The sequence below is a fragment of the Haemaphysalis longicornis genome, unplaced genomic scaffold (genome assembly GCF_048455015.1).
Source record: "Haemaphysalis longicornis isolate Haplotype H1 unplaced genomic scaffold, Haemaphysalis longicornis Haplotype H1 scaffold_19, whole genome shotgun sequence".
Lineage (NCBI taxonomy): Eukaryota > Metazoa > Arthropoda > Arachnida > Ixodida > Ixodidae > Haemaphysalis > Haemaphysalis longicornis.
In genome coordinates, this window is record NW_027526288.1 from 1,339,403 (window position 1) to 1,363,026 (window position 23,624).

The window sequence follows — 23,624 nt, forward strand, 5'->3', positions numbered from 1 at the left end:
GCATTCTAATCTTATTTTTGTGCCCCCAAAAGCCCCAAAAGTTCTACCCTAAACCTAGGGCATCTAGAAGTCCATTATTTCCCTCTTGAAGATTGGGTGGATACACTCACGTCTTAACACTATGTGCCCAATAGTTTCGGTTTCTTTTCCACAGACCACGCATAACCCATCATTTTCTGTAAGCTTCCCCACGAGGCTCCTAGTTCTCCAGCAGCCTGTTGCAGCCTCAAAAGCAAAGCACTGGCCTAGAAATAACCGAAGAGGTTTTTCTTTTTGATGTGAAATTTCGCTGCCCTCTACATCTCTAAGGATGTCTTAGCTTCTGCTTTTTCCCTCCATTTATTTGTTTCTGTCGCTTGCATCTTTTTAGGTTACCTTGGCTTCCTTTCATTCTCAACTGCCTTGCCTTACCTCATCGTTAGCCTTCAAGTTATTTTGAACCACGGCGTGTTTGCGCTTTCCATGTTTGGATACCAAAATATTTTACTGACCACCTACGCTGATCCATTGCTCTCAACGTTCTCTGAAAGCATACTTCACTCTGAGCTTCTCGAACTTCAAACGACGCCCAGACAACATCTCCGTGTCCTCCTTCGTAAGTTGTTTTACCACGGGATTCTAAGGCCAAATGGCCTACCGTTGTCTGCTTCACTTCACTGCATGGAAGAGCGTCAGATTTTAAGCCGAGTACTGCATTCGCAAACAGAGACCCGGAACCATTGTTTTTTTTCACATTCCTCTCACTACTTGATCATTTTTATACCCCCACATGGCTCTATGCTTGAATGTAGCTGCTTTGACTTTCCTTTACTCTTAAGTTTCTGCTCTTGAATAGTTAAGTAGCTGTCCACTTCATTTTTCCACGCCCCAAATATTCATATTCCTTGAATCTGGGTAATACGCTACGCTGAATACGCTACGCTGGGTAATACGCTACGCTTGAGTCAGTGCTGGGGTCATTGAAAACCATTATTATCAATTTTGTAGTGCTAAAACGTAACCCGAGGTCTGCGGCATCCTGACTACTAATATTTATGAGCCGTTGCATAACGCTCTGGTTACCAGCTAAAATAAGAATGTCGTCTCGGTATAACATCCCGGAAAACGCTGCTGTACCACTTCGCCTTGCCACATTAGGGCTATGTTGAACCCTAAGCGACATTCTTCCAGTTTCTGTTCTAACCCTACCATGTAAAGCGTAAACAGTATTGGGCTCAAAAGGCATCCGTGTTTCAGTCCTCGGTGACTGTTGACCTGCTGTGCGCATTTCTGCCCTTCCCATGCCAGGTGCACTTTATTATCGCTATATACTGCTACACGAAACTGTACTAACTCTTCACCTAAGGGCAGGAGTTCCAGCACCCCCCCCCGCCCCAGAAGTTTTTTGTGTACGTTGTCTTATGCCGCTTTGATCTCCAAGAACGTAATTTCTAATGGTGTGATCTGAGCTTTCGCAATTTCAATGCACTGTGTTATTCAGAAACAATTATCATCCAAGCGCCTGTCTTGTCTAAATTCATTCTGCTCATTTTCTTGCATCCATAATTGAATTTCTGATTTTATCGCCTGCAATGCGAATATTTACCCCACTGACGTTACTGTGAATAGTCTGTATGAATCAGTACTGGCTTTCCTGAGTCTGCCTTTATATATTAAATTCATGCTAGTTTCCTGGCAATCCCCTGGTATTTGCTTGGATTTTAATACCTTATCTATGGCCATCATAAATTACACCTCACTTTTTGGTCCGAGCAGTTTTATCAGCTGCATTCGTATTCTGTCGAGGCCCACTGCTGTTTTGGTGGAAACCTTCTGCTCTGCTTTTTTCCAACCAAAGTTTGCCAAATTTATTTCCTTTTCCGCAGTCTTCTGTGGCGCTGTTGTTATCGGGGCAGGCTTCACTTCCTCTATTTCCCTAAACTTCTCACTAATCACTCTATGAATATGCGCCAACGCCTGTTCTCCTTCTAAACCTTTCTCCTCCTCATCAATGTCATAATTCATCATCTTTCTTTCCCTTACTCTTCTCGTTTTTGTATATCCCCTCTTGCTCAACTAAGACTTGATTGAGATCCTCAACCTGCGAGGCAGTTATCGGCTGCCTCTTGCCCTCTTTCTCATGGTGATGGTGGTACCTCTGAAATGGCTCACAACCACTCAGCGGGATTGGACAGGAAATGTCGCCTTACCGAAAGAAATGATGCAATATTTGTAGGGAAAGAAAAGTATTAAAATATTAGAATGGAGCAGTAGATGACTAGAGAAATAAAAGTAAGGAGATTACGGACAGAAATAAAAACGGTAAAAACGAACAACGTTGAATGAAAATTGGAAGTAAGAATCACGAAGAAAGAATGTGGCACAGACGATGCGATGAGCTAGGTGCGCTCATATTTGACAGGGGAATCCAGCAGGGCGAATTCATGTCCACACGGCAGACGGCCTGATTTCAGGATGAATGAGTGCAACGCACGGCAAAGATCCCCGTGGCAGAATCCCAATTCCTTCGCCCCAAATGACCAAATCAGTGTAGCAGACAGCAAGAGGTTTAGCCAGCTGCATGTGCTTGCTAAGTATCTTCGTCTTATACAGGAGAACCGTCGGCAGAAGAAGTATAAATGGTCGATCGTTTCTAGTTAATTGCAGAAAGCGCATAGCGGCGACGGGGCCAGATTAGAGCGGTGGAAGTAATATTTTAAATTTGGCACGCGACAGCGAAAGCTAGTGAGGGTGACTTCGTAAGCCTGCGACTTGCTTATGCTGCACTTCCAGGGCTACCGTAGGTGCTCGAGCTCCGAGTCTTCGTAAGCACAATTGTGTAAAAGCAACTCACGCACGTGCATTATTTGGCTCTGTCGGCAAAATGCGGTGATCCTAGGGAAGTGTGGCAATAACATGTCATAAACACTTGCTTTTTCTACTTCTCGCATGACCACTAAGCCGGTTTGAAATATACTAAACTAGTCTTATTTCCGAAAGTATACTTGAAATCGAGATGTGCAAGCTTTATAAAGAAAAACTATTACGGGTCTTTGAAAGAAATTCGCGCTGCCGGTCCAGAACCCAGGCCAGTCGCTCCAAAAGCCCGTGACGGTACCCGTTTGCTACTCCAGCCGAACGCCGGAGTGCTTTTAGTAGTTGCTTGAAAGGAGAGGACTGTTCTAAGCGAACCTGTAGACGGCGCTGGGTGCGCACAGGAAGTGGACACGCAGTGGTTAAGAAAGACTAGACGGCTAACGATGAAATACGGAAAGAACACTGAAGAATCCAAAACAGCCAAGGTAACCAAAAAAGAGCCAAGGCACATTGAAACGAATAAATGGAGGGAAAAAATGGAAGCTAAAACGTCGTTAGAGATCTACATGGCTGAGAAAATGAACAACAGAAAGGAAAATTTCTACGATAATTCCCAGGGCAGTGCTTTGCTTTTTGAGGCTAGAGCAGGTTGCCTGCGAACTAAGAGTTTTGTGGGGAATTATTCACAAAATGATGGGGTATGCGTGGTCTGCGGAAAAGAAACAGAAGCTATGCGGCACATAGTGTTAGAATGTGAGGGTACCCAACATGAAGGGAATATTGGGCTTCCACAAGCCCTATGATTTAAAGGTATCACACAGGAAGTTAACTTAAAGGCTGTCGAGGGACGAAAAGAAGATTAGAATGCTGGTGGACGAAATGCAGAGAGGGGAATATTGCCTAGAACAGTTATCACCTCTAACAGGGAAAAAAAAGTCCTTTGTGCCTAATAAGCTTTTTGTGCCTGCCCTAAGCAGCGCTAGTATTAAACCATGAGTATAAAACATACGTTTTTCGTCTTTTTAGTAAGATGACATGTCATCACCCCGCTTCAAAGGGGAAACCAATCAAAATCATCATCATCATCATCAAGTGCCTGGCTTCTACTCACAGAGGAACGGAATCTTGCTTTCGAAGAGCCGGACTGTTCCGGGCGAACCTGCAGACGGCGCTCGGTACGCACAGGAAGTGCTTGGCTTGTACCCACGAAGGAATGGAATCTTGCTTTCACAGAGAAGGTCTGTTCCAAGCGCTCCTGTAGACGGCGCTATGTGCGCACAGGAAGTGCCTGGCTTGTACTGGCAAAGGAACGGAATGTTGTATTCGATGTTTACATGGCTCGGACTCTCCAACCCAGCGCATGTTGGTTGACAAAGTAGCACGAGCAGCCATATCTAAGCCATCCTGGACTGACGACGCCCCTTGCAGGGAGGGCGCCCTAACGTGGTGCGTGCTCTTTGTGATAAAGTTTACTTAGTTAATCAATCCGCCTTAAAACATGGAAACTACTCGTACCCACTTAAGGGGATTGACCAATCTAGATGAAGAAATGTTGCAGGGCAAACTTTCAAATAAAAAAAATTGCCGTGAGCTTCTCACTCACTCACGGCCAACTCCTCGTTTCCGATTCGTTCTTTGGCCTTCCTTTCTAAAAAAGTTAATAACAACAACAACCGATTCGTTGGCGGCGTCAATATACCACACTAAAAGTTCCAATATACCCACTACGAAGATTGGGTAGTGACAATGTGGTAGCAGCCGTCACTGGATCATGACTGATTTCATTATCCCCAGTGGTTGTTGAAGACAACACTTTCACCTACACGTATTTTTTTCTTCCCTGTAAAAGCGAAGTGATGGACGTTCACGCAATTCCACAGCATACGAGGAAGCCTAAAGATGCCATCTCCCCTAATTTGGCGGGTGGATTTACAACCGTCCTCTTTAAACATTCGCTCTTTCCGCAAGCTAAGACCTTCTACGCAAAAGAGTTGAATTTTTTTATCGGTAAAAAAAAAACGTCGCGATGGCGCGCCAGGCTCTATCCTGAAAACTCGTGGTGGGTATTGAGGACGAAGACAAAACACTGGGGCGCCCTCCGCGTGACTTCATTGAACCTCGACGTCTTGCCTGACCGCCTTGCCCTACGACCAGCCATGGCAGCTAGACGGGTGTCTGGTAAGTCGACTTTTATTCTTTTTCGTGCCTATACAGTCATGATAGCGCCGGGTATTTTTTAGCCCAGTGCGGAAGCGCAGCGTAGCCTGGACGCTAGGGCAGGCAGCTGGTAAAAGGAAGTGGATATATTGCTGGCAGCCGGCCCTTGAGCTAGTAGGGAAATCTGCCGGCAAGGTGCTGTGATTGGTTGTTCAGGCTAGTGTTCTGTCGCGGGAGGTGACCGGCGACGAGGTTCTGGTGGAGGCAGTGAAGCGAGGTGCGACGGGGCACCGGCACACCACACCACAACACGAGGAAGGAGTGCGAGTCACGACCCGCTGAATCCGAACCAACGATTGAGCCGACAAGCGGCCGTTTATTCACGACGACCCACGATGGCCACGTACATGCGTGATTGTCTAACTCCAATGACGTGTATTGTTGGACAACGACACACTTTCCCAAGACGGAGGTGCACCTAGTGCACATACACTTTGAAAGAGGGCACCACTGACCTACCACATTATCCCACCCGTCAACATGAAAGTCAGCCCAACCAAGGTCTCATAGTCCAGACAAAAGCACTGCTTCACTTCCGCGCAGTCTCATGGTCCGCATAAAAGTAATTTCACGGAAATTCAGATAATTATCAGCTAATCCGTAGAATCTTATGCCGCTTGTCTTGAGCGTAAGGTTTTTCCACCCAACTTTCTTTGGTTTTTTTTTAATCCTGTCCGACCAGTTATCTCCATTTACGCTATTATAACGATTAGAAGTGGAACTTTTGCGAAAACTGCATTTTTTTTAAATGCAGGGCGTTACATGGTTCGAAATTTCTGTGGTTTTCATATTTTTATTTTTTTAGTGTTTCACCATTTCTTTTTACCGATTATATCAATTACGCAAATATAACGATTATACGTTGATTTTTTTTTATTTTTGAAGATTTCGTTGGACGAATTATCTCAATCTGCGTCATTACAACGATTACAGGTGCAACTTTCGCTAAATATGCATAATATGTGAAAATCGCAGCGTTATACTTTTTGCCATATTCCGTAATTATTTTAATAGTTTTCTTATTTTTATTTTTCAAAATTTCGTTTGACCAATTATCCATATTTACGTTATTATAACTGTTGCATTTGGAACTTTCTCGAAATCTACATTATCGCGGAATCCAGGGCGTTACATGGTTTGCCATTTCCCGTAATTGTATATTTTTCTTATTTTTTAGTTTTTATCCTTTCCACTGTAAAGTACGTTTTCTTGTGTCGCCTAGCAGGAAACTACGAAAACGTTAGCGTAGCGCAGTGGTTGCACCTCTCGTTCGTGATCGCAACGTCGGTGTTTCGAACCAATCCTGTTCGATCTGGTATTTTTAATTTAATGTACTGTGTTCCTTGTGATTTTATTCGCCTTGTTCGTGGCATTTTGTTCGTAAATATAGATCCGCTCGGTTGTGCGGCGGCATCCACTCTACTTGCTTATTAAATGCAGAGCATTTCAGTAACTCACGATGTCACCCGCGTTGACGTCCGTAGTCCGCATCGTCGTTGTCCCTACTATATAAAAAAATACCATCCGGCGCCCGGTTTCGATCCCTCGACCCTGCGGGCGGAACGCAATGTACACGGTGCTCTACCCACTGCGCCACAAAGCCGACGCAGAATGGTACGCTACAAACGCGCCGTATATCGTTGACTCATTCAAATTACTGCTGACGAGCGCTCTCTCGTCAGCAGTTGCCACAAATGCAACAACATTAACGTAACGCAAACTACTTAACGTCGTGCGCCCCTGGAAATGCTCTGCATTTGATCGTGCCCCTGGCGAGGGGGATGTTTCACTGCGTCTTCTCTCGGTCGCGGGACCGGTGGCGCCATCTGGCGGAGGCGCGGCACAACTCGTAGCACTTTGAAATTTTTTTCGTGACCTACCATTATGGGTTGGGTTACGTTGGACATGGTTGGTTCAGGGTTGGTTAGCTTAGATGTTGTTTAAAAACAAATACGAATGAAGCATGTACGCACCCGCCGCGGTGGCTCAGTGGCTCAGGCGTTGCGCTACTGAGCACGAGGTCGCGGGTTCGATTCCCGGCCGCGGCGGCCGCTTTTCTGATGGAGGCGAAAAGCAAAAACGCCCGTGTGTACGAGATTTCGGCGCACGATAAAGATCCCCAGGTAGTCCAGATTAATCCGGAGCCCTCCACTACGTTGCGTCGGCGCGTTAAACCCCACAATCAATCAATCAATGAAGCATGTACGAAAAACAACCCACTGCTCTGGAGATCGTAGAATACTGACTCCCGGGAAAAAAAAGGACGCCTTAATGGTCCGATGGTCGTGACCACGCAGTGCTGGCGCAGGGCTGGCAGCATTTACGGCAACCTATTTTGCTGGCCTCGCTGCTACAAAAAAAAAAAAAAACGAAGTTTACGGGCCGGCAGCCGGCAGTATAGTCCGTTCTTATTTCTTACCTGCCATGTCTCCAGATTGGTTGAAAGGGCTTACTAAATTGTGCCTGGTATTTTTGCCTCCGAGCATAGCGTTTTTAGATGAAGAGCGTGGCAGAGCGATTAATTACCGATCGCAAAGGCACTCTTTCTATTTCACCTCCTACATACGTTTTCATTCACCTCACTTATTGCGCATTTTTTAAAATCCTTATTGAAGCTCTTAATGCGTAGTATTCTTTGCCGAGTACACCCACAGCCTTGACCGTGTTACACCCTGAATTTCCAAAAAAAAAAAAAAAGAAAATGCATGTATCGCGGAAGTTACACTTGTAATCGCTATAATAGCCTAAATGGAGATAAGTGGTCGCGCGAAATTATTTCGTACTGGAAAATAACAAAAGTAAAAAAAAATACGAACAATGGAGAAACGTATAACGCCCTGCATTTCCAAAAGATTTCACATTACGCTAATATTTAACTATAAGCTATAATCGTTATAATAACGTACATGGAGATAATCGGTCAAACGAAGTTTCGGAAAACTGAAAAATAGAAAAAATACAAAATAATTACGTAAAATGGTGAACCATGTAAAGCCCTGCTTTCCTATAAATATTGCAGATTTCGCGAAAGTTCCAAATGTAATCGTTGTACAAACGTAAATTTGGATAATTGGTCGAACGAAATTTTGAAAAACTAGAAAATAAGAAAAATAATTAAGAACTACGGAGAATGTTAAAACGTATACCCCATGCCATTTCCACAATAATGGATATTTTGCGAAAGTGCCCCAGTAGTTATAATAGCATAAATGGACATAATTTGTTGAACGAAATACTGAAAAACTTAAAAAATAAGAAAAATGTCCAATAATTACGGAACATGGCGAACCGTGTAACGCCCTGCATTTCCACAATGCAGATTTCGCGAAATTTCCGAATGTAATCGTTGTAATGCCGTGGGTGGAGATAATTCGAAAAACTAAATTTTGAAAACCTAAAAAATAAGAAAAACATTAAAAAAAAAGCAGATTTAGGGATCGTTTCACCAGAACTCGTTTTAGTAGTGTGAAGTACATAAATGCTCAAACTAAATTTTCGAAACTCTGAAAATAAGAAAAATACAACATAATTACGGAAAATAGCCAACCGCGTAACGCCCTGTATTTCCACAATAATGCAGATTTCATGAAAGTTTCAAATGTAATCGTTGTAATAACGTAAACCGAGGTAATTGGCCGAACGAAATTTTCCAACTAAAAAAGTAAAAAAAAAATGGCAGCATCTCCACTCTGTGGATGATTGCGAGGGTGCGGAGTACGGCAACTCGAAATTACATCCAAGTTACGCCCCGAGTGACATCCGATTGGCTTCCCGACCGTCATTGGATTTGAGCCTTGAGTTGAATCTTGATTACTGCATAAATGAAGCTGCAACTCACGGCTCAAATCGAATTTCACTTGATTTTCGCTTGATGGGGGTGTGCGCACGGATGGACGCGGACGGACATTCGGAGGTCCTAAGGTACTCCGCACCGTTATATGCGAGGGAGTAAGCCGCTCGACTCTCGGGTACTAACTCATGGTCGTAGCCCAATGGATAAGACGGCCGACACTAAAACTCTGTCTGTCTAACGGACACGGGCTCGAATCCGGCAGGTGCATGTGTGAGTTTTCTTGCGATTGCAACTGCTATGCGCACGGACGCGGACGGACGTTGTGCGGTCCTAAAGTTGTCATCACCAGCCTATATACCCACTGCAGGGCAAAGGCCTCTCCCATTAATCACCAATTACCCCGCAACTAAGGCACTAAGGTGCTCCGTACAAAGGCACTAAGGAGTCCTAAGGTACTCCGCACCTAAAATATATCTAAAAATTACAGAAAATCTCGAAACGTATACCGCAAGGCATTTACAGAATAAGGTCCACCTGTAATCGTTATAATAGCGTAAATGGAAATAATTGTTCGACAGAATTTTTGAAAATTAAAAATATAAGGAAAATATGAAAAAAATTACTGAAAATGGCAAACCGTGCAACGCCCTGCGTTTCCACAATAACGCAGATTTCAGAATAGTTCGAAATGCAATCGTTTTGATAACGTAAATGGAGATAAATAGGCGAACAAAATTTTAGAAAATTAAAAAAAAAGAAAAAATATAAAAGTACGGAAAATATCTGTATACCACGTGGCGTTTTCACACTATTGCAGCTTTCGCGAAATTTTCACCGGCAATAATTGTAATAGCGTAATTGGAGATAATTGGTCGGACAGGATTTATAAAAAAAGAAGAAATTTAGATGGAGAAAACGCACGCTCGACAGAGGTGGCATAAAAAAACTCCCTCCACCTCACCGAAGGGGATCGTGCGGAAATGCGAATGCATTGGGTGCACCGATGAGTGCGCTGCGGCAAGCAGTAACGGAGAGAGGCGTGCGCTCCACTGCATTTATATACATTGTCCGAGCGCAGCGAGCGGAGAGAGGGTACGCGGAGAGGAGAGAGAGACCCGCGCAACACGCCCGCCCCGCGCGCGAGCTCTCTCTCCCGCCGAGCTCCGCGATGCGAGCGCCCTCACACGCCCGAGCGCGCTCCTCCTCTCACCTTGCCCTCCGCTACTCCCGCCCGAGCTACCACCTGCTCCGGTTGCTACGCGCGCCACAGCTGTTGCTAGGGGCGAGGAGGAGCGCGGAGAGATAACACCTGCGGGCGCACGCCGACGGAGCACGACAACCCCCGACTGCAGCGGCGTGGGTCCGCCGCGCCGAGACGACGACGACGAAGGCAGAACTACGAGGCGCGCGCTCACGTGCGCTCGCGCTGGAGGAATGCAGGCGCACGCCGACGGAGCACGACAACCCCCGACTAAGAAATGCATTCGCATATAAAATGCGATGCGTAATTCTCCGAATTCCGGCAGAATTTGTTTGTTTGCAAACACAACTCCAGTTATGAACAAGTCTTAAGCTCGGCTCGGCTGCGGCATTGCGTCTGTTCTATTGAAAATTCGAGAACTGTATTTCTGTGTTCTTTAGGGCTAGGTTAAGTATTTTATATCTTGACCTAAACACACACATTTAGCTGAAGCCTGCAGGCAAACCGCACAGCAGTGCTGAAGATAGTAGAATTCCGGCGGTCGGCCAGATGTCTTTACGGATGGAAGTAACTGCCTGGTGCGGGAACTATGGTATGCAGGGAAAATATTCACACGATGATACAACCCACTTTAGAACTCCATGTGGCAAGAATATTAGTGAATGACGTGAAACAAAATGAATGGGCCGCACAAAACTCCCGTTGCAGGCTGCGCAGTGCTCTTCTCAAAAAATGCTCTCCTGGATGGTCACATGGTCGTGGCGAGCAAATAGTGGCCCACTGCCGGCAACATTTCGCGCAGCCTCCTTTGCTGGAGTTGTATTTTCAGAAACCGTTCCAAAAATACAACTCTAGGAGCAAGGTATTGTTGCAGCGCTGAGCTAGCTGCACCCACCGCCACTCATTATTGTGTCGCACATCGTTGCTATATTCCATCGTGTGCTGAAACTTTTGTAGAAGATGAAAATGAAGCGGGCCCCGAGCTCAACAGACACATGGGCAATGAAGAAGACAACTAAAAGAGGCGACAATGTGGCTGCATACATGAACGCTTCTATGTAAACAGCGTAAATTTGTTGATTGTACCCAGACGACAGCCTTCTCACTTGCCTCCCAGGACTTTCTTCACCACCGTAAACTTGTAGTTAATAGCGGAGCCTCGGCAATTAGCGCAACGGCTTTCTTGAGGTTTTTGTTGGACGTGGGCAAGTGTGGCCGGGGTAACAGGGCGCAATGCTTTTTAAATGAGGTAATCCATGACGTAGAAAACCCGCAAAGTTAACTGAAAGCGCATCAGCGGCCGGTGTCCTTCAATTATGCTCAGCGACTTTTTAATTACACGCATTCATTCCTCACAGGGTTGTCATGCCCTTGATCAACACCGTAATTTATCGGTACCATTCCAACACGAAACTGCTGCAGCAGTAAGGCTGTGGTAATGTGCTTCCTAATCCACGGCTGCTTTTCCATTGCGCTTCGCTGCGCAAATATATGTTGGCACTTGAGAGCAGCCGGTAATGCGGAATAACTGCCGTACCCTCAATGTGGTGTTTTTATAGCAGGCCCCCTGCAACATTCAGTGCTGTTTTTGCAGAGTAATAAAAGTATTTAGGCTTTAATACAAATCCGTCGCTCCTTTTCTTAGCATGATGCGTTGCAGAACCATGCATTCTGTATTCATGTAGGTTAAGGGCGAACCGACCTTATTTGAAATTACAGGTATGTGGAATATATGACTTGGTAACCGTGCCTTTCTTCTTTGCAGCAGACTACAGACCTGAGGGTAAGCCTTCACGTGGCATGCCACCTGAAAGACATCCTGACTATAGACACAGCCAGGGGTACACCCAGACGCGGAGAAATTATCCAATGGTTTTTTCGTGGTAAATTTAAACTGCTAAAATCTGTATATAATCCCACATGTAGTCGGCGTTTCGTGTAGGCTAAATTAGGAATATTTAAATACGCGTGAGTGCCTGTATTGTTGAAGTGAAGTGCCCCCAAAAACTGATATTATTATGAGGAGAATTTGTAATCCTTGCGTAATTGGTGGAGAGTGATGTCTAAAACGATCAATGCTAAGTAACAGGCATTCTAAGCGCACATAACCTGAAGAGAGATACTAATTGTATTTGTAGCAGGTGCACTGGAGTAGCTACATTTATGCATCTAATAATGCGAAGATGGTTTGTAGTACGCCGAGTACCACATACGCCGGTGTGAAGAGGTTCGCGTAAAACAATGTTTCCGCTTCTTTGAAACTTGCGTGACATTTTCGCCTTTTGCACGAATTCGTCAAGGTACTTCCTCTTCGCTTTTATCGTTTGAGATGGGTACGAGAAACACACTGTGAAATAAATGGTCGGAAACATTCATCTTGGATGATTATTATAGTGTTCAGTTGTCATTTGATAACAAACGTCAAAGTTTATACATGTTTTTTTGCAATGCCTTAGGCGCAATTAATCCGCATGCCGTGCGTTAGGAAGGTCAACTGAACGTGCGGAATTGAGCGGTGGGTCTTTTCTTGCCCCATGTGAAGGTATAGTGCTAATCACACTTTGTTAAAATCCAGTCTCTTCCTTTAAATGTATATAAAGAAAGCACTGGCCAAGCAGCTGAATGCACGGTTGACCATCGGTTGGCACAGTTGGGACTGGAGGGTCGTAGTTCGCGATGACCAGTGGGTGGTGAACACTGACGCCGAGGGTGATGTGTGCCATCTTTTGTGGGGACCCACTGGTTTGCAAGAAGTCACCAAACACCAGTTGGTTTTGATTCAGTGACCACCATGTAGCAGACCTGTGACTGAGCCATCAATAACCACTTAAATTTGTTTTGTCGCTGGTTGAGGCCTCCCGTGTGCGTTGTGTCACTAACATTACATTATCCGCATGTTACATTTTCCTACCGCAAACGTAACGCCCCGCTCAAAACTGCTCTGATGGCTTAAGAATCAGAGAAAAATAATCCGCTATTTTTCCCCTGTAGCTGACCCGTACCAACGACGGCGATCATCAGGTATGTTTTTGTTCTCACAGAGAAATATTTGCTAGTTACCACTCTTGGGCTGGCGGGCAAATGGGTGCGGTTTTAAATTCTTAAAGGGCAGTGAAGACAGAATGTACAAGTTTGGTTCGCCAAAAAGATTCCGTTCTTCTGGTAACAACGATACCAATTTGATCAGGAACTTCAAACAAATAATGCAAATGACAAGGATAACACGGGAAGCAGTGGCGATCTCCAGCCACTATCCGGCGATTTCTATATGGTGTCACAGAATCTTGTTTGTGCCCTTGGCAGCCGCTAATTAAAGCCACCAACAAGAAGCAAGCCTCGGCAATTGTAAGGAGCTCTCTATTTCCGTCTGACTGTACCACTTCAATGCTAAATTGTTCTTAGCGCTCTGAAACGTGTTTCAGTTCGCAGCAATTTAGCGGCCGCTCCTCTGGTTTCAGAGCGCCGTTGTCCCTCGTTCTAATCAAGTGAACGAAGGGGAGCCGAAGGCAAAGGAGGTAGAACGAGCTGAAAGCGAAAGAGGAAAGCATGGCGGAAGTGTGAGGGGGCGAGCCGTATGCCGAATTTCGATCACCCGCCGCGGTGGCTCAGTGGCTAAGGCGTTGCGCTGCAGTGGCTAAGGCGTTGCGCGCCGCCCGGGGCGGCCGCTTTTCTGAAAAAAGGCGAAAAGCAAAAACACCCATGTGTACGAGGTGTACGAGTACGACGTGTACGAAAAGCAAAAACGCCCCTCCACTACGGCGCGCCTCATCGCCTGCGTTGCGTCGGCTCGTCAAACCCTAGAATCAATCAGTCAATCAAAAATTTCGATCGCCTCAAGTATTTTAAGCATCTAGGCATTTTATGCATTTGAGCGTCTAAAGCATTGTAAGTGTTAAGATCGCCTTTTAAGCATTTCGAAAGCCGGAAACCTACCAATTTAGGGGTCTGTAGGCGGGAGCTTTTAATTTGTCTCCTGTACAGTGCGTTTTGTGTTTTCGCAAAGCAGGAGATGATGATAAAGTTAGGGTAGCGTTGTGGTTGCGGTTCTAGTTCGTGATCGCGAAGTCGCTGGTTCGATACCCATTTTTTTTTTTGCGAACTGTGTTCCTTGTAATTTTTATGGCCTTATTCGTGCTGTTTTATTCTGCAATTCGGCACAAGGTAATACAGACCCGCTCGGTTGTGCGGCGGCATTCGGTCATATTCGTTATTCCAGACCTGCCAGTATGGGTTAGCTTACGTCGGATGGGGTTGGTTCAGGTTAGGTTAGGTTAAATGTCTCAAAATAAATACGAATAAACCTTACACGCTAAACAACCCACTGATCGCGAGATAACAAAGTACCGACTACCGGGAGAAAAATTGCGGCTGTATGGTCAGATAGTTGTAACCGGATAAGGCCGCCGGCACAGTCCCAGCAACATTTCGGCAGCTTATTTTGCCTCTCTCTCTGCTACAAAAAAAAAAAAAGAAACTGGCGGGCCGGCAGCCGGCAGTATACTTCGTACGAATAGTGTCCTCTTTTGTCTGCTAATTGGTTGAAAGGAATTTCTATATTGTGCCTGATATTTTTTTGCCCCGAGCATAGCGTTTGTAGATGTAACAGCGTGGCAGAGTCAGTGGTTAGCGATCGTAAATGTACTCTTTCTATTGCACCTTCTACATACGTTTTATTCAATTCGTTTATTGGGCGTTTTTCCTCCTTCGGGCGTTTTTGCTTAAAATAATTGCGCAAAAAATGGGAGAAACGGATGAAGTAAAGGACGGACACACACGGCGCAGTTATGGAATACCAACATGCCCAGAATGCTTCCCCTATTGTTGTTGCTTTTTTGTTCGGAAACACTTATGGAGTTACGAATACAGGTCTTAAGTTCGGCTCGGCTGCGGCATTGCTTTCGTCCTATTGTTCCTTCCAGACCTGTGTTTCTGTGTTCAGTGGGGCTTGGTTAGTTAGTTTATACCTTGACCTAAACACACTCAGTTGGATGCAGCCTGCAAGCAAATTTTAGAGCAGTGCTGAGTGTTGTAGAATTGTGGCTGCCTGCAGGATATCTTTACGTACGGAAGTGCTTTTTCGAGAACTATGGTATGCCGGAAAAATATCCACATAATGATACAACCCACTTTGGAAGTGCATGTGGCGATGATATTAGGGAGTGACGTAAAACAACGTGATTTGGCAGCACAAAACGGCCGCTGCCGGCTGCACAGCGCACTTCTCAAAAATGCTGTGCGGGTGGTCACATGGTCGCGTAGAGGCAATTGTGGCGCACTGCCGGCGTAGTTTCCCGTAGCCTACTTTGCCGCCTGCCGAAACTATAAACATTTCCGGAAATGCAACTCTATGAACAAGGGAAGGCTGCGCCGCTGAGGTGCACGCAAGGGCAGCCGTTGTTGTGTCGCACGGTGTTGCCAGACTACACCGTGAACTTCTGGTTACGAATAGCGGGTTCCTCGAAAGGGGCCTTCTTAACTTGCGCCACGAATTTCTTGAGGTTGTCGCTTGACGTGGGCGAGTGTGGTTCGGGTACTGCGCCACAATGCTTTCAAATGGGGTAATCCATGACGTGGAACACCCTCAAGGTTATTTGAATGCGAATCAGCGCACGGTGTCCTTCGGTTATGCTCAGCGACTTTTAAATTACACGCATTCGGTTAGAACAGAGTTCGTGTACCCTTTATCAACACCGTATTAGTCGGTACCATTCCAAAACGAAAGAGCTGCAGGAGTAAGGTTGTGATAATGTGCTTCCTGATACACGCGGATTTTCAAATGCGCATCGCTTCGTAATTATGTTGGCACTTGAGAGCAGCTGTTCCTGCGGAATCACTGTAGTCCCAGCAATGTGGTTCTTTTATGGTAGGCGCCCGCCAACATGTAAAAAGGTATTTTGCACCGTAGGACAGATGATTTCGGCGGAATATACTATAACACAAAGTCGTCCCTCCTTTTCTTAGCATGCAGCGTTGCAGAACCATGTATATTCATGTAGGGTACGGGTTAACCAACCATATTTGAAATTACATGTATTTGAATACATGACTTGGTAACCCTCCCTTTTTTCTTTGCTGCAAACTACAGACCGGATGGAAAGCGTCGAGTGGGCATGCCACAAGAGAGACACAATGCCTATTAGAAATAACCAGAGGCGCACCCAGAAGCTGAGCAAAAAAAATATCCAATCATTTTTTTAGCCGTAACCTCAAACTGGTAATATCTGCAGGTAATGCATAATCGGCGTTGCGTGTGGCCTAAATTAGGAATATTTGAATACATGTGGGCCCTGTATTGTTTAAATGTAGTGCAACCACAAACTGATTTTATTATAAGGAAACCTTGAAATTGTGGTGTAACTGGTGGAGAGTGCGGTCTAGAACGATGAAGGCTAAGTAGCAGGCATTCTAAGTGAACCGAACGCACAGAGAAAGACAAATTAGGTTTGAATGAGGTGCACAGGAGTAGCTACATTTATGCTACAGTAGAACCCCAATAATACGATTTTCAAGAGACCGCGAGAAAGTGTCGTATTACCGGGGCGTCGTGTGACCGGGGTACGGGTAAATGCCGACATAGTAGACGGTCTCACGCGACAGCTGGGCTAAGAACTTATTTGAACTACTATATATTTAGCACGTTCTCGCGTTATTGGGGAAGGCTTAGCTGGTATCCCAAGTTAAAAAAAACAATGCCTATGTTGTGCCCCCCTCCCCTTTATGACGTCCAGCTAGCCCCTGCCAGCCAAGCGCCGCGAGCTACGTGATATAAGGCCGACGTGGTCGAGCAAATTGAGAGAGGAAAAGGCGAGTGTGAAACTGCCAAGGCCAAGCGAACCGAACGATTGTACAAGGCGGAGATGAACAAAAACAGCATTGCCGTGCGTGGTTCAGACATCCTTTGAACCAACCCGTGACATCGCTATTGGGTCATAGTGCTCAACCCAGCTGTTTTCGTTTGCCAAAAGACCCAGCAACGAGAAACGGATAAGGAAATTGAAGCTTCGGGAGTAAACCGTGTTGCGGCGACAATTAAAGCGCGGTCTTGCTACAGGGACCGGCAGCGGCGGCCAGCGAAGATCCCAAAACGGTGATGCCGACGGGTACGTGTCTCCCCAACAACTCCTCTATGATGTTCCGCCCTTGCGGCGGACGTGCGTACATTGCGGCACTATAGAAAAAAATGAGCGGGGTAACATCGCTTCTTTTGATAAGCAGAGAGTAAATAGAGACGTAATTATCCATTCCCCATTTCCCTTCGCGTATAAATCCCCCTACCAAATTTACGCCCATCCACAGCATCGCCTAAGCACAAATGTAATGCAATAAACTCGTTTTTGCTCACTCGTGTAATACTGTGGGATCTGTGGCGGCAAAATTGTGTTATTGCTGACATAGGTAGGGAAACCCGCAGGCTTTTTTCGAGGATGATTTAGTACTGCCCATGAGTATCTATTACCGGTAAAGTAATCGCTCTCGTTTAAAACAAAAAGCTGTTCAGGAAAGCCGGAACGTTTAAATGAAACCCAATCAGGTTTTTTTTACACGTAACTCCTCTCTGGGTGCTTTTTCAGCGCCTTCCTTAACTTGACCTGAAGTAACCATATACCACGTTCCTTTACAGTTGAAAATCGTGCGCAGTAAGTTACATAATATTTACACGACCTTATAAAAACAAATGAAGCTTATTTAAACCAACGATTCATCAATGTCATGCTCACGTCTAGGTATAGTGTACTAGAAGAGAGAAGTGTGTCGTTCGAGGACGATTGGGGCGGCCCCTTTTGCGATAAAAATTTCTACTGAAGAACTCCTGTTGTAGCCCTCCTGAAACGTTCCGTATATACGGAATTATGGGAATGCGCAGTACGTTCCTAGCATTACACAAAGCCGCCAAAAAACAACAAAGATTTTTAAGACGCACATAAAAATGAAACAGTGCATGCCTATCGAAAAATTTGACGCCTGTTTTAAGTCCGTATGATCACTAGAACCGATAAATCATTGTCCGTATGAATTCCGTATATACGGAGTATACGGAAATCACACGGAGCGTGATTTTGCTTAATATTGAAGATAAAAACACGAAAACTGTGTCAAACGTTCATATTGTGCGAACTCATATAATTCCTGTGTTTTTGGAAATAATATCTACATTCATTACGCTTGGGGGTGTAACACTCCGTATGAACTCCATATTCTCATAATTCCGTATATACGGAACTTTTCAGTAGGGAGGCAGCGCCCCTTGCAGCCGCAGCTTACCAGAGAGCTCCAGAAGTTTCGTTTGTTGGATTAATCCTTATTTATTGCTTTATATGACCGTATTTCTTTATTTTGTGGCATGAAGTTTTATAAAACCGTTCGAGTAACCGTTGAGTTTGATTCAAAAACTTTAGGTGGCGCTGACTGCAACAGGAGTTGTTTGGGGAACTATTCCATACATTTTTTTTCATCGCAAAAAAATCCGTGCAACCCATTGATTTGTACGCCGAAGGACACGTCTCAACCTTCTAGTACAATGTAGTCTGAAGGAGCCAAGGTTTTAGTGTGGAGTGGAATAGTCGAACCTACAGATTCTGCCTTTCACAAACTAAGGAATACCGATAATAACTTAGGCGTAAGCCTGACATGCGATCGTTGCTCCCTCATTCATCAACCTTCTTGACGTCTACACCTATCGTAGAGCAAAAAAATTAAAGCCGTTCCACTCAATCTGAAAGGTGTCGGGAGTTAAGAGGAGTGATTCGCAATTATGGGCTGTAGCGCCGTTATCCACACATGGTTACCATCTATTGCAATCCAAATTTTCCGCCTTCGCAGTGCTTGCACGCACCTTGCCTGGAACTGCGCCAGCGGGAGTTCCGTTCTTTTAGATAAGATAGTCTTTCTTGAGCTACTTAAACCCAGAAATTTTGGTCTGTCTGTCTGTCTGTCTGTAACTCGATTCAGCCAGCCGGCTAAAATGAAGTGGATATTGCGCAATTGTCTTATACACTCACAGCCAAATGTAAACGTCTAAGCCCGGTTTATATGTTCATAGTTGTCAACATTGTTTAACAAGAGCAAGACTTTACGCAAATTATACCACAGAAAATTAGTACACAAGCGATATACACACTGTTCCTTTAATAAAAAAATTATGGTTGCTTGGTTTTTTGACAGCAAGTGACATTCTATACATCTACTGCATAAAACCACTGCCTGATGTTGTCCGCTCCACCTCCTGGCATCATATAAAAAATCACGCGGCAACAGCAACGAAACGTTCCACTAGCTAGGTTCCACATTCTGCTTGAAACGCACGTTGAGCACGGCCACGCGATTCTATAAACATTCAAGTCGGCCGCCTCGATTCTCGGGCGTCTCCGCCGTTCTGCAGCGCTGGCTTCGAGGAACCCGGCCTGTAGCAGTGGAACGCGGTGAATTCAATACGCCTTGAGGAAATCATTATTGAGTTAATTTGGGATGAGCGCGACGCTACAGGAACAGCATAACAGGTGAGCGGGAAAGCAAAGTGGGGCATTTCCTTGGCAAATGTCTTCAGAGACTATCGTATTTTGACGACATTTGCAACGAAAGGAGCAGGTATGCGGCCAGTTTTTGTGCTTTCTGTTCCTCCCGCACGTGCCGGCGTTGCACTGCCGCTTTTTTTCGCTTACTATCCGAAAAAACAACCAAAGAGCATTCCTAACTAAACGAACGTGGACGTTGCCAGTTAATTACGGATATTTTGCGTCAAATGTATACCACAGCTTTCTTTGCGCTAAACAACGGGGAAATGTATGACGAGCCCCAGTGGTTCACAGATTTTGAACGCTTATGGCTGTATAAACCAATTGGCTTTCGAAGCTTTTGGGTAACGCCGCAACGACAGGTGCTATGACGGAACGCCGTGTAACTCTACTTGGGTCCAGCGAGCGAGGTACGACGGCAAGGCGATCCCATAAAGTGCTCTGCACTTACAAAGCGCGTGCAGTGGAACGCCTCACGAACACCGGCCGCACGTTACATCGAAATGGGTATAGGCCACGCGTCACTCGTTGTTGTGAAGAGCAGGAAGCATACGATCTGCGACGCCGCCAGTAGATGGGAAAACGAAAGAAAATACAACAAACCCGCAACGTACAACGATAGAGAACTTAATGAAGCATAAGGATTAATTCACGAGTAAATCCCGACCGTACGTTAAGGCTTCCCTAGTTAACCATCTGTACTGAGTGCCTTGGCGCCGTTTTAAAGAGCAGCTCTTAATCGCATGCTCCTGTAAATTGCAGTCGCCCCTCGCCTTTGGACTCGGTGTAGCCAAAAGAATGAAGAGCCCAATGAAGATAAAGTAGGATGTGAGGATGAGGGTGGCGTGCTGAAGTATTCTGATAAAGGCTCTCTAGCGGCGACACGCTATGAGATAACGCCAGAGTAAAGCGCCTGCCGTCGTGTGTTCGCTGATGACGCGATCACTACCTGAAACGCAAGAGCCATGCGCCGTTGCCGAGCCGGCTTCAGTTCCCGCTGCGCTCAAACTTCGCCTTAGGGAGTATCGCAATCGTCAGCCATTTTTTAAGCATGCCTTTCCTAAAGTTTTGAGTATATTTTAAGGGGCCCTGCAGCACTTACCATCACTACTATGAATGTATGTAGGGGTAAAGTCTACTGTCCCAGCAAACTCCTCCCGCAAGAATTATGAAAATTAGTTCACTATTACCGAAACTAGGAGCGATAAGAAATCGCGCATAATCGTTCCCTCTCTACTCGACCGCAGACAACGCGAAGAAAGCTGCGCGCTCTCTCCCGGTGAGGGGAGGGGCTCGCAGCGTTCTATTTCCGGTCTGCTGCCACAAACAAGTAGGCATCGCTGCCTGCTCGCAAGCGCGCGTGCTCGGGCTGGCAGGACGTCTTTGAAGCAATAAATGTTTGTTGTCAAGTTTTCTGGTTGAAAGGGAAGTAAGTTCATCACTCAAACTTCGCGCGCACTCAAAACACAAAAGAAACGGCAAAACTGTGCGTACCGGTTCAGGCATAGAAGAGGTTCGTACACAGAGCCGACGACTGCGGGTCGTAAAAGGAAATGCGAGAAATAAGCCTCGAAGTAGACCATTGACAGCCAATGGACAGCCATGTCCTCAATGACGTCGTTTAGGCCATGTCGGGGGTGCATAATGAGGAGATTTGAAGGAGCGCGGTTGGTTTTTTCGCGTGTTTCACAGCGGTTGGCGCTCTCACCGCTTCACGCGCACGTGCAACTTTTGGCGGAGGAATTCCTGGTAGTGTAAGCTAAACGACGAGCAGGTTTACGTGCACTGCTGAAAGAGTGTTGCAGGGTCCCTCTAAATGGCACTGTCCCGCTTTTCGCAGGTTGGATGAGCAAGGTTTTTGCGGGTGCACAGAGCTCTCCATCTGCGTCGTGTGTCTTCTCGCACTATCTCTAGCAGTCGTTGCCATCGCAACCCTCAAAGGTGAGATTGTAGCGTTAAAAAATGCGCAATACTGTTGCACGCGGCACTAAATGAGTTAAAGTGCAGTACTGGAAGTTTGGAACGCCCATGACCGATGTTTGCGAAAAATTGTTTCATTCTCGCTAAAAGATAACTGCATTTTCAGGGCACCGTTATGCGGGCTCATTGCACATTGTCCAACAGATTGTCGAAGTTATTATCCTGTTAGCTCGCTGTGTGACACGCAAGATTCACGGCGTAAAATAAAACGTCCAGTGGGTAAGGATTCGGCAGATAGGTATCAGACGTTAAGGTAATCGAAACACCAGGGAACGAAAAATTTACCCGCCGCGGTGGCTCAGTGGCTAAGGCGTTGAGCTGCTGAACACGAGGTCGCGGGTTCGATTTCCGGCCGCGGTGGCCGCTTTTCTGATGGAGGCGAAAAGCAAAAACGCCCGTGTTTGCGAGATTTCGGCGCACGTTAAAGATCCCCCGGTGGTAAAAATTAATCCGGAGCCCTCCACTATGGCACGTCTCATCACCTGCGTTGCGTCGGCGCGTTAAACCCTTCAATCAATCAAATCAAGGAACCAAATATTTTCATTCCCGGCCGCAGCGGCCGCTTTTCTGATGGAGGCGAAAAGCGAAAACGCCCGTGTGTTCCAGATTTTGAAGCCCATTAAAAATCCTCAAGTGGCCGAAATTCTTCCGTACTCCTCCACTAAAGCTCGCCCAATCCCTTGTGCAGCGTCTGTGCGTTACACATAAAAATCAATCAATCAATCAGTCAATCAATCAATCAATATAGGAATGAAAATATAGCTTAAAGGAGTACTGACGCGAAATTCCCCGCAGGGCCACCTTGTCCATTTAAGGTGACCGTAGCGCGGACACCGTGGACCCCGAGCCAATGATGGTTAGACCCACCCACGCCCTAGGCTGTGCGGGGCTTTGCCGTGTCCTGGGAAAGGGCTACCTGGTGGCTGAGCCAAAGTCAATGTTGTTCTGGACCTTCATGACACCCTGGCAGAGGCAACACTTTGGACCCCGCTTCCCGTAGACGGTGCCCCCAGTCTGACCCTACTTGGGGGGAATCAGCCAGTCGCCTTTTCGTGTCCTCTTCTCCATCCTTTACCTTTCCTATTTTCTTTCCTAACCCTGTCCTGTAATCTTCTCTCTTCCTCATTTCTCCGTGTTTTCTTCAGGCGGCGAGGGTTAACCCTGTTGGAAGACATCGGCCTAGATTCCGAGCGTCGGGTTATAGCGGCAACGTACAGTTAGCGTGTGCTGCCGAGCCACGTTTCCTTGTTGGGCTCGGTGGTGGGTGAATGGCCTTGCCGCCGAATATTTTCCATGTTTCTATGGCTTCTTTCTGCACCCCCCCCTCCCCCAAGAAATGATCGGCCCCCGCAAAGGGGCCGCAGCGAAGCAATTTTCAAACGGATTGCCAAACCTTGTGTTCAAGCCCGAGAACATCCCACGCTTTCTAGTAATGCTGTCAGATTATCAAGCAACCGCCATCCCGAGCAACTGTGTGTTTTTTGTAGCAAAGTTTATTGAAAGTGTGGTAGGCAAGAACTACGAAGCGAAAAAGCTCAACTCTCGAGACCTCCGGGTTAAAGTGAAGACTGAAGACCAGTACAACATTCTTCTCAAGCAAACCAAGTTAGCTGACCTTGATATCACAGTAACTCCCCACCGCACCCTTAACAGCTGCCAAGGATCGATCATCTCCGAATCAGAACTGATGAAGAAAACAGACCCTGACCTTCTTGAAGGTTTGCGCAAACAGGGGGTAACTGCTGTGCGACGCATCACCATGAGACGGGACGGAAACGAAATCAACACGGAGCACATAATGTTGACCTTTGATCGGTGCACTTTGCCCGAGTATGTAAACGCAGGATTTCTGCATTCTAAGACCAGCGCATACATCCCGGACCCGGGAAGTTGTATCATCTGTCGGAGGTATGGGCACGGCAGCAACTCGTGCAGAGGAAAACAAACATGTGCGAAGTGCTCTGAGCAGGACCACTCTGCAGACGACTGCAAAAGCACAAAGTGCAGCAACTGTGGAGGACCCCACTGCGCCTACTCTCGCTTTTGTCAAGAGTTTAAGAAAGAAAAAGAAATAATTAACCTAAAATGACACAAAATCTCTCATTTACAGAATACCGTAAGCGGT